We start from the raw sequence: 13796 nt of genomic DNA, 5'->3' as shown, positions 1-13796 counted from the left end.
AATCCATCTCGCTACGAATCGCTTCCTTCCAGTAGTCAGCATCTTCAGATGCATAGGCCTCTGAAATAGAACTGGGAGTGTCATCTATGAGATACACAAGAAAATCATTACCAAAGGACTTTGTAGTCCTCTGTCTCTTGCTCCTAGTACGAACTTCAATGTTCTCCTCCACAAGACTTTCAAAGTGTTCCATCGAAATGACAGGTTCGGTAATTGTAACTGGTTCCTGGTTCGATGAACCAGGCATCTCCTGATTAGATGAGGTAGCCATATCCTTCATGGGAAAGATATCTTCAAAGAAAGTCGCATCATTCGACTCCATGATCGTACCGACATGCATGTCAGGTACCTCAGATTTTACAACCAAGAATCTATAGCCAATGCTATGAAAAGCATATCCCAGAAAAACACAATCCACAGTCTTTGGTCCAAGCTTCCGCTTCTTTGGAATTGGAACATTGACTTTCGCCAAACAACCCCATGTTCGCAGATAAGAGAGTTTTAACCTTTTCTTCTCCCATTCCTCGAATGGAGTTATCTCTTTGTTCTTTGTGGGGACTCGGTTCAGGACATGACATGTTGTCAATATCGCCTCCCCCCACCATGCCTTGGAGAGACCCGATGTGTCTAACATGGCGTTAACCAAATCAGTTAGAGTACGGTTCTTTCTTTCGGCCACCCCATTTGACTGAGATGAGTAGGGAGGCGTCCTCTCATGTATTATACCATGTTCCGCACAAAAAGCATCAAATTCATTGGAAAAATACTCTCCACCACGGTCGGACCTAAGTCTCTTGATTTTTCGATCAAGTTGGTTTTCCACTTCAGCTTTATAGATCTTGAAAAAGTTCAAAGCCTCATCCTTAGATTTCAGAAGATACACACGGCAGTATCTAGTGGAGTCGTCAATTAACGTCATGAAATATTTCTTTCCACCTTTTGTCAAAACACCATTCATTTCACATAGATCTGAATGTATGAGCTCTAGTGGTGCAAGATTTCTCATTTCTGCAGTCGTGTGAGACTTACGAGGTTGCTTAGCTTGCACACACACTTAACACTTAGATCCCTTGACAGTGGTGAAACTAGGGATTAAGTTCAACTTTGCTAGTCGTGACATGCAACCAAAGTTAACATGACAAAGACGTGAATGCCACACATTTGATTCACTATTGTTGCAAACATGATTAACAACTTTATTGCAAACGTCCGATAAGAATAAACAAAACAGGCCTCCTGACTCATAGCCTTTACCAACAAAGGTTCCATACTTGGATATTACAAATTTATTCGACTCAAAGACAAGCTTGTAGCCATCTCTACACAGAAGGGATCCGCTAACAAGATTTTTATTGGCGGAGGGGACATAATGCACGTTCTTCAGTCGCACGATCTTCCCTGAAGTAAACTTCAGATCGACCGTGCCAACACCACGAACAGAAGCACTTGAACCGTTGCCGATCAGCACGGTTGAAGTCCCTGCGGTCTGATAAGACGAAAACATGGAAATATCACCGCATACATGCACATTAGTGTAGGGTTTCGTAGTAATTTCAAAAAATTTCCTACGCACATGCAAGATCATGGTGATGCATAGCAACGAGAGGGGAGAGTGTGATCTACGTACCCTTGTAGATCGACAACGGAAGCGTTAGGTTGATGTAGTCGTACGTCTTCACGATCCGACCGATCAAGCACCGAAACTACGACACCTCCGAGTTCTAGCACACGTTCAGCTCGATGACGATCCCCGGACTCCGATCCAGCAAAGTGTCGGGGAAGAGTTCCGTCAGCACGACGGCGTGGTGATGTACTACTGCTGCAGGGCTTCACCTAAGCACCGCTACAATATTATCGAGGACTATGGTGGCTGGGGGCGCCGCACATGGCTAAGGAATAGCTCACGTGGATCAACTTCTGTCTTTCTGGGGTGCCCCTGCCTCCTTATATAAAGGACTAGAGGGGGGAGGCGGCCGGCCAAGGAGGGTGCGCCAGGAGAGTCCTACTCCCTCTGGGAGTAGGATTCCCCCCCCCCCCCAATCCTAGTTGGAATAGGATTCGCGGAGAGGGGAAAAGAGAGAGAGGGGCCGGCCCCCTCTCCTTGTCCTATTCGGACCAAGGGAGGGGAGGGGCGCGCGGCCCATGTAGGGCTGCCTCTTCTCTTTTCCACTAAGGCCCATCATGGCCCATTTAGCTCCCGAGGGGTTCCGGTAACCTCCCGGTACTCCGGTAAAATCCCGATTTCACCCGGAACACTTCCAGTATCCAAACATAGGCTTCCAATATATCAATCTTTATGTCTCGACCATTTCGAGACTCCTCGTCATGTCCGTGATCACATCCGGGACTCCGAACAAACTTCTGTACATCAAAATGTATAAACTCATAATAAAACTGTCATCGTAACCTTAAGCGTGCGGACCCTACGGGTTCGAGAACAATGTAGACATGACCGAGACATGTCTCCGGTCAATAACCAATAGCGGAACCTGGATGCTCATATTGGCTCCTACATATTCTACGAAGATATTTATCGGTCAGACCGCATAACAACATACGTTGTTCCCTTTGTCATCGGTATGTTACTTGCCCGAGATTCGATCGTCGGTATTCCAAATACCTAGTTCAATCTCGTTACCGGCAAGTCTCTTTACTCGTTCTGTAATACATCATCCCGCAACTAACTCATTAGTTGCAATGCTTGCAAGGCTTAAGTGATGTGCATTACCGAGAGGGCCCAGAGATACCTCTCCGACAATCGGAGTGACAAATCCTAATCTCGAAATACGCCAACCCAACATGTACCTTTGGAGACACCTGTAGAGCTCCTTTATAATCACCCAGTTACGTTGTGACGTTTGGTAGCACACAAAGTGTTCCTCCGGCAAACGGGAGTTGCATAATCTCATAGTCATAGGAACATGTATAAGTCATGAAGAAAGCAATAGCAACATACTAAATGATCGGGTGCTAAGCTAATGGAATGGGTCATGTCAATCACATCATTCTCCTAATGATGTGATCCCGTTAATCAAATAACAACTCTTTTGTTTATGGTTAGGAAACATAACCATCTTCGATTAACGAGCTAGTCAAGTAGAGGCATACTAGTGACACTTTGTTTGTCTATGTATTCACACAAGTATTATGTTTCCGGTTAATACAATTCTAGCATGAATAATAAACATTTATCATGATATAAGGAAATAAATAATAACTTTATTATTGCCTCTAGGGCATATTTCCTTCAGTCTCCCACTTGCACTAGAGTCAATAATCTAGTTCACATCGCCATGTGATTTAACAGCAATAGTTCACATCACCATGTGATTAACACCCATAGTTCACATCGATATGTGATCAACACCCAAAGGGTTTACTAGAGTCAGTAATCTAGTTCACATCGCTATGTGAATAACTCCCAAAGAGTACTAAGGTGTGATCATGTTTTGCTTGTGAGATAATTTTCAGTCAACGGGTCTGTCACATTCAGATCTGTAAGTATTTTGCAAATTTGTATGTGAACAATGCTCTGCACGGAGCTACTCTAGCTTATTGCTCCCACTTTCAATATGTATCTAGATCGAGACTTAGAGTCATCCAGATCTGTGTCAAAACTTGCATCGACGTAACTTTTTACGACGAACCTTTTTGTCACCTCCATAATTGAGAAATATTTCCTTATTCCACTAAGGATAATTTTGACCCCTGTCCAGTGATCTACTCTTAGATCACTATTGTACTCCCTTGCTTAACACAGTGTAGGGTATACAATAGATCTGGTACACAGCATGGCATACTTTATAGAACCTATGGCTGAGGCATAGGGAATGACTTTCATTCTATTTCTATCTTCTGCCGTGGTCGGGCTTTGAGTCTTACTCAATTTCACACCTTGCAACACAGGCAAGAACTCTTTCTTTGATTGTTCCATTTTGAACTACTTCAAAATCTTGTCAAGGTATGTACTCATTCAAAAACTTATCAAGCGTCTTGATCTATCTTTATAGATCTTGACGCTCAATATGTAAGCAGCTTTACCGAGGTCTTTCTTTGAAAAACTTCTTTCAAATATTCATTTATGCTTTCCAGAAAATTATACATTATTTCCGATCAACAATATGCTGTTCACATATACTTATCAGAAACGTTGTAGTGCTCCCACTCACTTTCTTGTAAATACAGGCTTCACCGTAAGTCTGTATAAAACTATATGCTTTGATCAACTTATCAAAGCGTATATTCCAACTCCGAGATGCTTGCACCAGTCCATAGATGGATCGTTGGAGCTTGCATATTTTGTTAACACCTTTAGGATTGACAAAACCTTCTGGTTGCATCATATACAACTCTTCTTTAATAAATCCATTAAGGAATGCAGTTTTGTTTATCCATTTGCCAGATTTCACAAAATGTGGCAATTGCTAACATGATTCGGACAGACTTAAGCATATATACGAGTGAGAAAATTTCATCGTAGTCAACACCTTGAACTTGTCGAAAACCTTTTGCGACAATTCTAGCTTTGTAGATAGTAACACTACTATCAGCGTCCGTCTTCCTCTTGAAAATCCATTTATTTTCTATGGCTTGCCGATCATCGGGCAAATCCATCAAAGTCCATACTTTGTTCTCATACATGGATCATATCTCAGATTTTATGGCCTCAAACCATTTCGCGGAATCTGGGCTCATCATCGCTTCCTCATAGTTCGCAAGTTCGTCATGGTCTAATAACATGACTTCCACAACAGGATTACTGTACCACTTTGGTGCGGATCTCACTCTGGTTTACCTACGAGATTCGGTAGTAACTTGATCTGAAGTTACATGATCATCATCATTAGCTTCCTCACTAATTGGTGTAGTAGTCACAGGAACAGATTTCTGTGATGAACTACTTTCCAATAAGGGAGCAGGTACAGTTACCTCATCAAGTTCTACTTTCCTCCCACTCACTTCTTTCGAGAGAAACTCCTTCTCCAGAAAAACTCTGAATTTAGCAACAAAAGTCTTGCCTTCGGATTTTTGATAGAAGGTGTACCCAACAGTCTCCTTTGGGTATCCTATGAAGACATATTTCTCTGATTTGGGTTTGAGCTTATCAGGATGAAACTTTTTCATATAAGCATCACAATCCCAAACTTTAAGAAACGACAACTTTGGTTTCTTTCCAAACCACAGTTCAGATTGTGTCGTCTCAACGGACTTAGATGGTGCCCTTTTAAACGTGAATGCAGCTGTCTTTAATGCATAACCCCAAAACGAACGTGGACATCATAGATCGCACCATATCTAATAAAGTACGGTTATAATGTTCAAACACACCATTATGCTGTGGTGTTCCAGGTGGCGTGAGTAGTAAAACTATTTTACATTGTTTTAACTGAAGGCCAAACTCGTAACTCAAATATTTTACCTCTGCGATCATATCGTAGAAACTTTTATTTTCTTGTCACGATGATTTTCCACTTCACTCTGAAATTCTTTGAACTTTTCAAATGTTTCAGACTTATGTTTCATCAAGTAGGTATACCCATATCTGCTCAAATCATCTGTGAAGGTCAGAAAATAATGGTACCCTCCGCGAGCCTTAACACTCATCGGATCGCATACATCAGTATGTATTTATTTCCAATAAGTCAGTTGCTCGCTCCATAGTTCCGGAGAACGGCGTTTTAGTCATCTTGCCCATGAGGCATGGTTCGCAAGCATCAAGTGATTCATAATCAAGTGATTCCAAAAACCCATCAGCATGGAGTTTCTTCATGTGCTTTATACCAATATGACCTAAACGGCAGTGCCACAAATAGGTTGCACTATCATTATTAACTTTGCATCTTTTGGTTTCAATATTATGATTATGTGTATCACTACGATCGAGATCCAACGAACTATTTTCATTGGGTGTGTAACCATATAAGGTTTTATTCATGTAAACAGAACAACAATTTATTCTCTTACTTAAATGAATAACCGTATTACAATAAACATGATCTAATCATATTCATGCTCAACGCAAACACCAAATAACACTTATTCAGGTTCAACACTAATCCTGAAAGTATAGGGAGTGTGCGATGATGATCATATCAATCTTGGAACCACTTCCAACACACATCGTCACTTCACCCTTAACTAGTCTCTGTTTATTCTGTAACTCCCGTTACGAGTTACTAATCTTAGCAACTGAACTAGTATCAAATACCGAGGGGTTGCTATATACACTAGTAAAGTACACATCAATAACATGTATATCAAATATACTTATGTTCACTTTGCCATCCTTCTTATCTGCCAATCACTTGGGGTAGTTCCGCTTCCAGTGACCAGTCCCTTTGCAGTAGAAACACTTAGTCTCAGGCTTAGGACCAGACTTGGGCTTCTTCACTTGAGCAGCAACTTGCTTGCTGTTCTTCTTGAAGTTCCCCTTCTTCCCTCTACCCTTTTCTTGAAACTAGTGGTCTTGTCTACCATCAACACTTGATGCTCTTTCTTGATTTCTACCTTCATCGATTTCATCATCATGAAAAGCTTGGGAGTTGTTTCCGTTAACCCTTGCATATTATAGTTCATCACGAAGTTCTACTAACTTGGTGATGGTGACTAGAGAATTCTGTCAATCACTATCTTATCTGGAAGATTAACTCCCACTTGATTCAAGCGATTGTAGTACCCAGAAAATCTGAGCACATGCTCACTAGTTGAGCGATTCTCCTCCATCTTTTAGCTATAGAACTTGTTGGAGACTTCATATTTCTCAACTCGGGTATTTGCTTGAAATATTAACTTCAACTCCTGGAACATCTCATATGGTCCATGACGTTCAAAACGTCTTTGAAGTCCCGATTCTAAGCCATTAAGCATGGTGCACTAAACTATCAAGTAGTCATCATATTGAGCTAGCCAAATGTTCATAACGTCTGCATCTGCTCCTGCAATAGGTCTGTCACCTAGCGGTGCATCAAGGACATAATTCTTCTGTGCAGCAATGAGGATAAACCTCATATCACGGATCCAATCCGCATCATTGCTACTAACATCTTTCAACACAATTTTCTCCAGGAACATATCAAAATAAACACAGGGAAGCAACAACGCGAGCTATTGATCTACAACATAATTTGCAAAATACTACCAGGACTAAGTTCATGATAAATTTAAGTTCAATTAATCATATTATTTAAGAACTCCCACTTAGATAGGCATCCCTCTGATCCTCTAAGTGATCACGTGATCCAAATCAACTAAACCATGTCCGATCATCACGTGAGATGGAGCAGTTTCATTGGTGAACATCACTATGTTGATCATATCTACTATATGATTCATGCTCGACCTTTCGGTCTCCGTGTTCCGAGGCCAATTCTGTATATGCTTGGCTCGTCAAGTATAACCTGAGTATTCCGCGTGTGCAACTGTTTTGCACCCGTTGTATTTGAACGTAGAGCCTATCACACCCGATCATCACGTGGTGTCTCAGCACGAAGAACTTTCGCAACGGTGCATACTCAGGGAGAACACTACTTGATAATTTAGTGAGAGATCATCTTATAATGCTACCGTCAATCAAAGCAAGATAAGATGCATAAAAGATAAACATCACATGCAATCAATATAAGTGATATGATATGGCCATCATCATCTTGTGCTTGTGATCTCCATCTCCGAAGCACCGTCGTGATCACCATCGTCACCGGCGTGACACCTTGATCTCCATCGTAGCATCGTTGTCGTCTCGGCAAGCTTGTGCTTCCACGACTATCGCTACCGCTTAGTGATAAAGTAAAGCATTACAGCGCGATTGCATTGCATACAATAAAGCGACAACCATATGGCTCCTGCCAGTTGCCGATAACTCGGTTACAAAACATGATCATCTCATACAATAAAATTTACCATCATGTCTTGACCATATCACATCACAACATGCCCTGCAAAAACAAGTTAGACGTCCTCTACTTTGTTGTTGCAAGTTTTACGTGGCTGCTACGGGCTTAAGCAAGAACCAATCTTACCTACGCATCAAAAACACAACGATAGTTTGTCAAGTTGGTGCTGTTTTAACTTTCGCAAGGACCGGGCGTAGCCACACTCGGTTCAACTAAAGTTGGAGAAACTGTCACCCGCAAGCCACCTATGTGCAAAGCACGTCGGGAGAACCGGTCTCGCGTAAGCGTACGCGTAATGTCGGTCCGGGCCACTTCGTCCAACAATACCGCCGAACCAAAGTATGACATGCTGGTAAGCAGTATGACTTATATCGCCCACAACTCACTTGTGTTCTACTCGTGCATATAACATCAACACATAAAACCTAGGCTCGGATGCCACTGTAGGGTTTCGTAGTAATTTCAAAAAATTTCCTACGCACACGCAAGATCATGGTGATGCATAGCAACGAGAGGGGAGAGTGTGATCTACTTACCCTTGTAGATTGACAACGGAAGTGTTAGGTTGATGTAGTCGTACGTCTTCATGATCCGACCGATCAAGCACCGAAACTACGGCACCTCCGAGTTCTAGCACACGTTCAGCTCGATGACGATCCCCGGACTCTGATCCAGCAAAATGTCGGGGAAGAGTTCCGTCAGCACGACGGCGTGGTGATGTACTACTGCTGCAGGGCTTCGCCTAAGCACCGCTACAATATTATCGAGGACTATGGTGGCTGGGGGGCCGCACACGGCTAAGGAATAGATCACGTGGATCAACTTCTGTCTTTCTGGGGTGCCCCTGCCTCCGTATATAAAGGACTAGAGGGGGGGAGGCGGCCGGCCAAGGAGGGTGCGCCAGGAGAGTCCTACTCCCTCTGGGAGTAGGATTCCCCCCCCCCCCCCAATCCTAGTTGGAATAGGATTCGCGGAGAGGGGAAAAGAGAGAGAGAGGGGCCGGCCCCCTCTCCTTGTCCTATTCGGACCAAGGGAGGGGAGGGGCGCGCGGCCCATGTAGGGATGCCTCTTCTCTTTTCCACTAAGGCCCATCATGGCCCATTTAGCTCCCGGGGGGTTCCGGTAACCTCCCGGTACTCCGGTAAAATCCCGATTTCACCCGGAACACTTCCGGTATCCAAACATAGGCTTCCAATATATCAATCTTTATGTCTCGACCATTTCGAGACTCCTCGTCATGTCCGTGATCACATCCGGGACTCCGAACAAACTTCGGTACATCAAAATGTATAAACTCATAATAAAACTGTCATCGTAACCTTAAGCGTGTGGACCCTACGGGTTCGAGAACAATGTAGACATGACCGAGACATGTCTCTGGTCAATAACCAATAGCGGAACCTGGATGCTCATATTGGCTCCTACATATTCTATGAAGATCTTTATCGGTCAGACCGCATAACAACATACATTGTTCCCTTTGTCATCGGTATGTTACTTGCCCGAGATTCGATCGTCGGTATCTCAATACCTAGTTCAATCTCGTTACCGGCAAGTCTCTTTACTCGTTCTGTAATACATCATCCCGCAACTAACTCATTAGTTGCAATGCTTGCAAGGCTTAAGTGATGTGCATTACCGAGAGGGCCCAGAGATACCTCTCCGACAATCGGAGTGACAAATCCTAATCTCGAAATACGCCAACCCAACATGTACCTTTTGAGACACCTGTAGAGATCCTTTATAATCACCTAGTTATGTTGTGACGTTTGGTAGCACACAAAGTGTTCCTCCGGCAAACGGGAGTTGCATAATCTCATAGTCATAGGAACATGTATAAGTCATGAAGAAAGCAATAGCAACATACTAAACGATCGGGTGCTAAGCTAATGGAATGGGTCATGTCAATCACATCATTCTCCTAATGATGTGATCCCGTTAATAAAATAACAACTCTTTTGTTTATGGTTAGGAAACATAACCATCTTTGATTAACGAGCTAGTCAAGTAGAGGCATACTAGTGACACTTTGTTTGTCTATGTATTCATACAAGTATTATGTTTCCGGTTAATACAATTCTAGCATGAATAATAAACATTTATCATGATATAAGGAAATAAATAATAACTTTATTATTGCCTCTAGGGCATATTTCCTTCAATTAGCACCCGTGTCAATCAACCAATCAGGAGAATGACATACTGAAAGAATAGTGGGAAATATACCATATTCCAACTCCGAGAGGCTTGCACCAGTCCATAAATGGATCGCTGGAGCTTGCACACTTTGTTTGCTCCTTTTGGATCGACAAAACCTTCCGGCTGCTTCATATACAACTCTTCTTCCAGAAATCCATTCAGGAATGCAGTTTTGACATCCATTTGCCAAATTTCATAATCATAAAATGCGGCAATTGCTAACATGATTCGGACAGACTTAAGCATCGCTACGGGTGAGAAGGTCTCATCGTAGTCAACCCCTTGAACTTGTCGAAAACCTTTTGCGACAAGTCGAGCTTTGTAGACAGTAATATTACCGTCAGCGTCAGTCTTCTTCTTGAAGATCCATTTATTCTCAATTGCTTGCCGATCATCGGGCAAGTCAACCAAAGTCCATACCTTGTTCTCATACATGGATCCCATCTCAGATTTCATGGCCTCAAACCATTTCGCGGAATCTGGGCTCATCATCGCTTCCTCATAGTTCGCAAGTTCGTCATGGTCTAGTAACATGACTTCCAGAACAGGATTACCGTACCACTCTGGTGCGGATCTCACTCTGGTTTACCTACGAGATTCGGTAGTAACTTGATCTGAAGTTTCATGATCAATATCATTAGCTTCCTCACTAATTGGTGTAGGTGTCACAGAAACTGGTTTCTGTGATGTACTACTTTCCAATAAGGGAGTAGGTACAGTTACGTCGTCAAGTTCTACTTTCCTCCCACTCACTTCTTTCGAGAGAAACTCCTTCTCTAGAAAGTTTCCGAATTTAGCAACGAAAGTCTTGCCTTCGGATCTGTGATAGAAGGTGTATCCAGTAGTTTCCTTTGGATATCCTATGAAGACACATTTCTCTGATTTGGCTTCGAGCTTATCAGGTTGAAGCTTTTTCACATAAGCATCGCAGCCCCAAACTTTCAGAAATGACAACTTTGGTTTCTTGCTAAACGACAGTTCATATAGTGTCGTCTCAACGGATTTGGATGGTGCCCTATTTAACGTGAATGCAGCTATCTCTAATGCATAACCCCAAAACGATAGTGGTAAATCGGTAAGAAACATCATAGATTGTACTATATCCAATAAAGTACGTTTATGACGTTCGGACACACCATTATGCTGTGGTGTTCCAGGTGGCATGAATTTGTGAAACTATTCCACATTGTTTTAATTGAAGACCAAACTCGTAACTCAAATATTTGTCTTCGTGATCAGATCGTAGAAACCTTATTTTCTTGTCACGATGATTTTCCACTTCACTCTGAAATTCTTTGAACTTTTCAAATGTTTCAGACTTATGTTTCATCAAGTAGATATACCCATATCTGCTCAAATCATCTGTGAAGGTCAGAAAATAATGGTACCCTCCGCGAGCCTTAACACTCATCGGATCGCATACATCAGTATGTATTTATTTCCAATAAGTCAGTTGCTCGCTCGATAGTTCCGGAGAACGGCGTTTTAGTCATCTTGCCCATGAGGCATGGTTCGCAAGCATCAAGTGATTCATAATCAAGTGATTCCAAAAACCCATCAGCATGGAGTTTCTTCATGCGCTTTACACCAATATGACCTAAACGGCAGTGCCACAAATAGGTTGCACTATCATTATTAACTTTGCATCTTTTGGTTTCAATATTATGATTATGTGTATCACTACGATCGAGATCCAATGAACTATTTTCATTGGGTGTGTAACCATATAAGGTTTTATTCATGTAAACAGAACAACAATTTATTCTCTTACTTAAATGAATAACCGTATTACAATAAACATGACCTAATCATATTCATGCTCAACGCAAACACCAAATAACACTTATTCAGGTTCAACACTAATCCCGAAAGTATAGGGAGTGTGCGATGAAGATCATATCAATCTTGGAACCACTTCCAACACACATCGTCACTTCACCCTTAACCAGTCTCTGTTTATTCTGCAACTCCCGCTACGAGTTACTAATTTTAGCAACTGAACTAGTATCAAATACTGAGGGGTTGCTATAAACACTAGTAAAGTACGCATCAATAACATGTATATCAAATATACTTATGTTCACTTTGCCATCCTTCTTATCTGCCAATCACTTGGGGTAGTTTCGCTTCCAGTGACCAGTCCCTTTGCAGTAGAAACACTTAGTCTCAGGCTTAGGACCAGACTTGGGCTTCTTCACTTGAGCAGCAACTTGCTTGCTGTTCTTCTTGGAGTTCCCCTTCTTCCCTCTGCCCTTTTCTTGAAACTAGTGGTCTTGTCTACCATCAACACTTGATGTTTTTCTCGATTTCTACCCTCGTCAATTTCCGCATTACGACGAGCTTGGGAATCGTTTTCGTTATCCCTTGCATATCATAGTTCATCACGAAGTTCTACTAACTTGGTGATGGTGACTAGAGAATTCTGTCAATCACTATCTTATCTGGAAGATTAACTCCCACTTGATTCAAGCGATTGTAGTACCCAGACAATCTGAGCACATGCTCACTAGTTGAGCGATTCTCCTCCATCTTTTAGCTATAGAACTTGTTGGAGACTTCATATCTCTCAACTCGGGTATTTGCTTGAAATATTAACTTCAACTCCTGGAACATCTCATATGGTCCATGACGTTCAAAACGTCTTTGAAGTCCCGATTCTAAGCCATTAAGCATGGTGCACTAAACTATCAAGTAGTCATCATATTGAGCTAGCTAAACGTTCATGACGTCTGCATCTGCTCCTGCAATAGGTCTCTCACCTAGCGGTGCATCAAGGACATAATTCTTCTGTGCAGTAATGAGGATAAACCTCAGATCACGGATCCAATCCGCATCATTGCTACTAATATCTTTCAACACAATTTTCTCTAGGAACATATCAAAATAAACACAGGGAAGCAACAACACGAGCTATTGATCTACAACATAGATATGCTAATACTACCAGGACTAAGTTCATGATAAATTAAAGTTCAATTAATCATATTACTTAAAGAACTCCCACTTAGATAGACATCCCTCTAATCCTCTAAGTGATTACGTGATCCAAATCAACTAAACCATGTCCGATCATCACGTGAGATGGAGTAGTTTCATTGGTGAACATCACTATGTTGATCATATCTACTATATGATTCACGCTCGACCTTTCGGTCTCCGTATTCCGAGGCCATATCTGTATATGCTTGGCTCGTCAAGTATAACCTGAGTATTCCGCGTGTGCAACTGTTTTGCACCCGTTGTATTTGAACGTAGAGCCTATCACACCCGATCATCACGTGGTGTCTCAGCACGAAGAACTTTCGCAACGGTGCATACTCAGGGAGAACACTTCTTGATAATTAGTGAGAGATCATCTTATAATGCTACCGTCAATCAAAGCAAGATAAGATGCATAAAAGATAAACATCACATGCAATAAATATAAGTGATATGATATGGCCATCATCATCTTGTGCTTGTGATCTCCATCTCCGAAGCACCGTCATGATCACCATCGTCACCGGCGCGACACCTTGATCTCCATCATAGCATCGTTGTCTTCTCGCCAATCTTATGCTTCCACGACTATCGCTACCGCTTAGTGATAAAGTAAAGCATTGCAGCGCGATTGCATTGCATACAATAAAGCGACAACCATATGGCTCCTGCCAGTTGTCGATAACTCGGTTACAAAACATGATCATCTCATACAATAAAATTTAG

This window comes from Triticum urartu, chromosome 1A (genome assembly GCF_056163025.1).
Source record: "Triticum urartu cultivar PI428250 chromosome 1A, HENAU_Tu73, whole genome shotgun sequence".
Classification (NCBI taxonomy): Eukaryota; Viridiplantae; Streptophyta; class Magnoliopsida; order Poales; family Poaceae; genus Triticum; species Triticum urartu.
The sequence above is the reverse complement of the archived record's forward strand: the minus strand, read 5'-3'. Positions refer to the sequence as shown.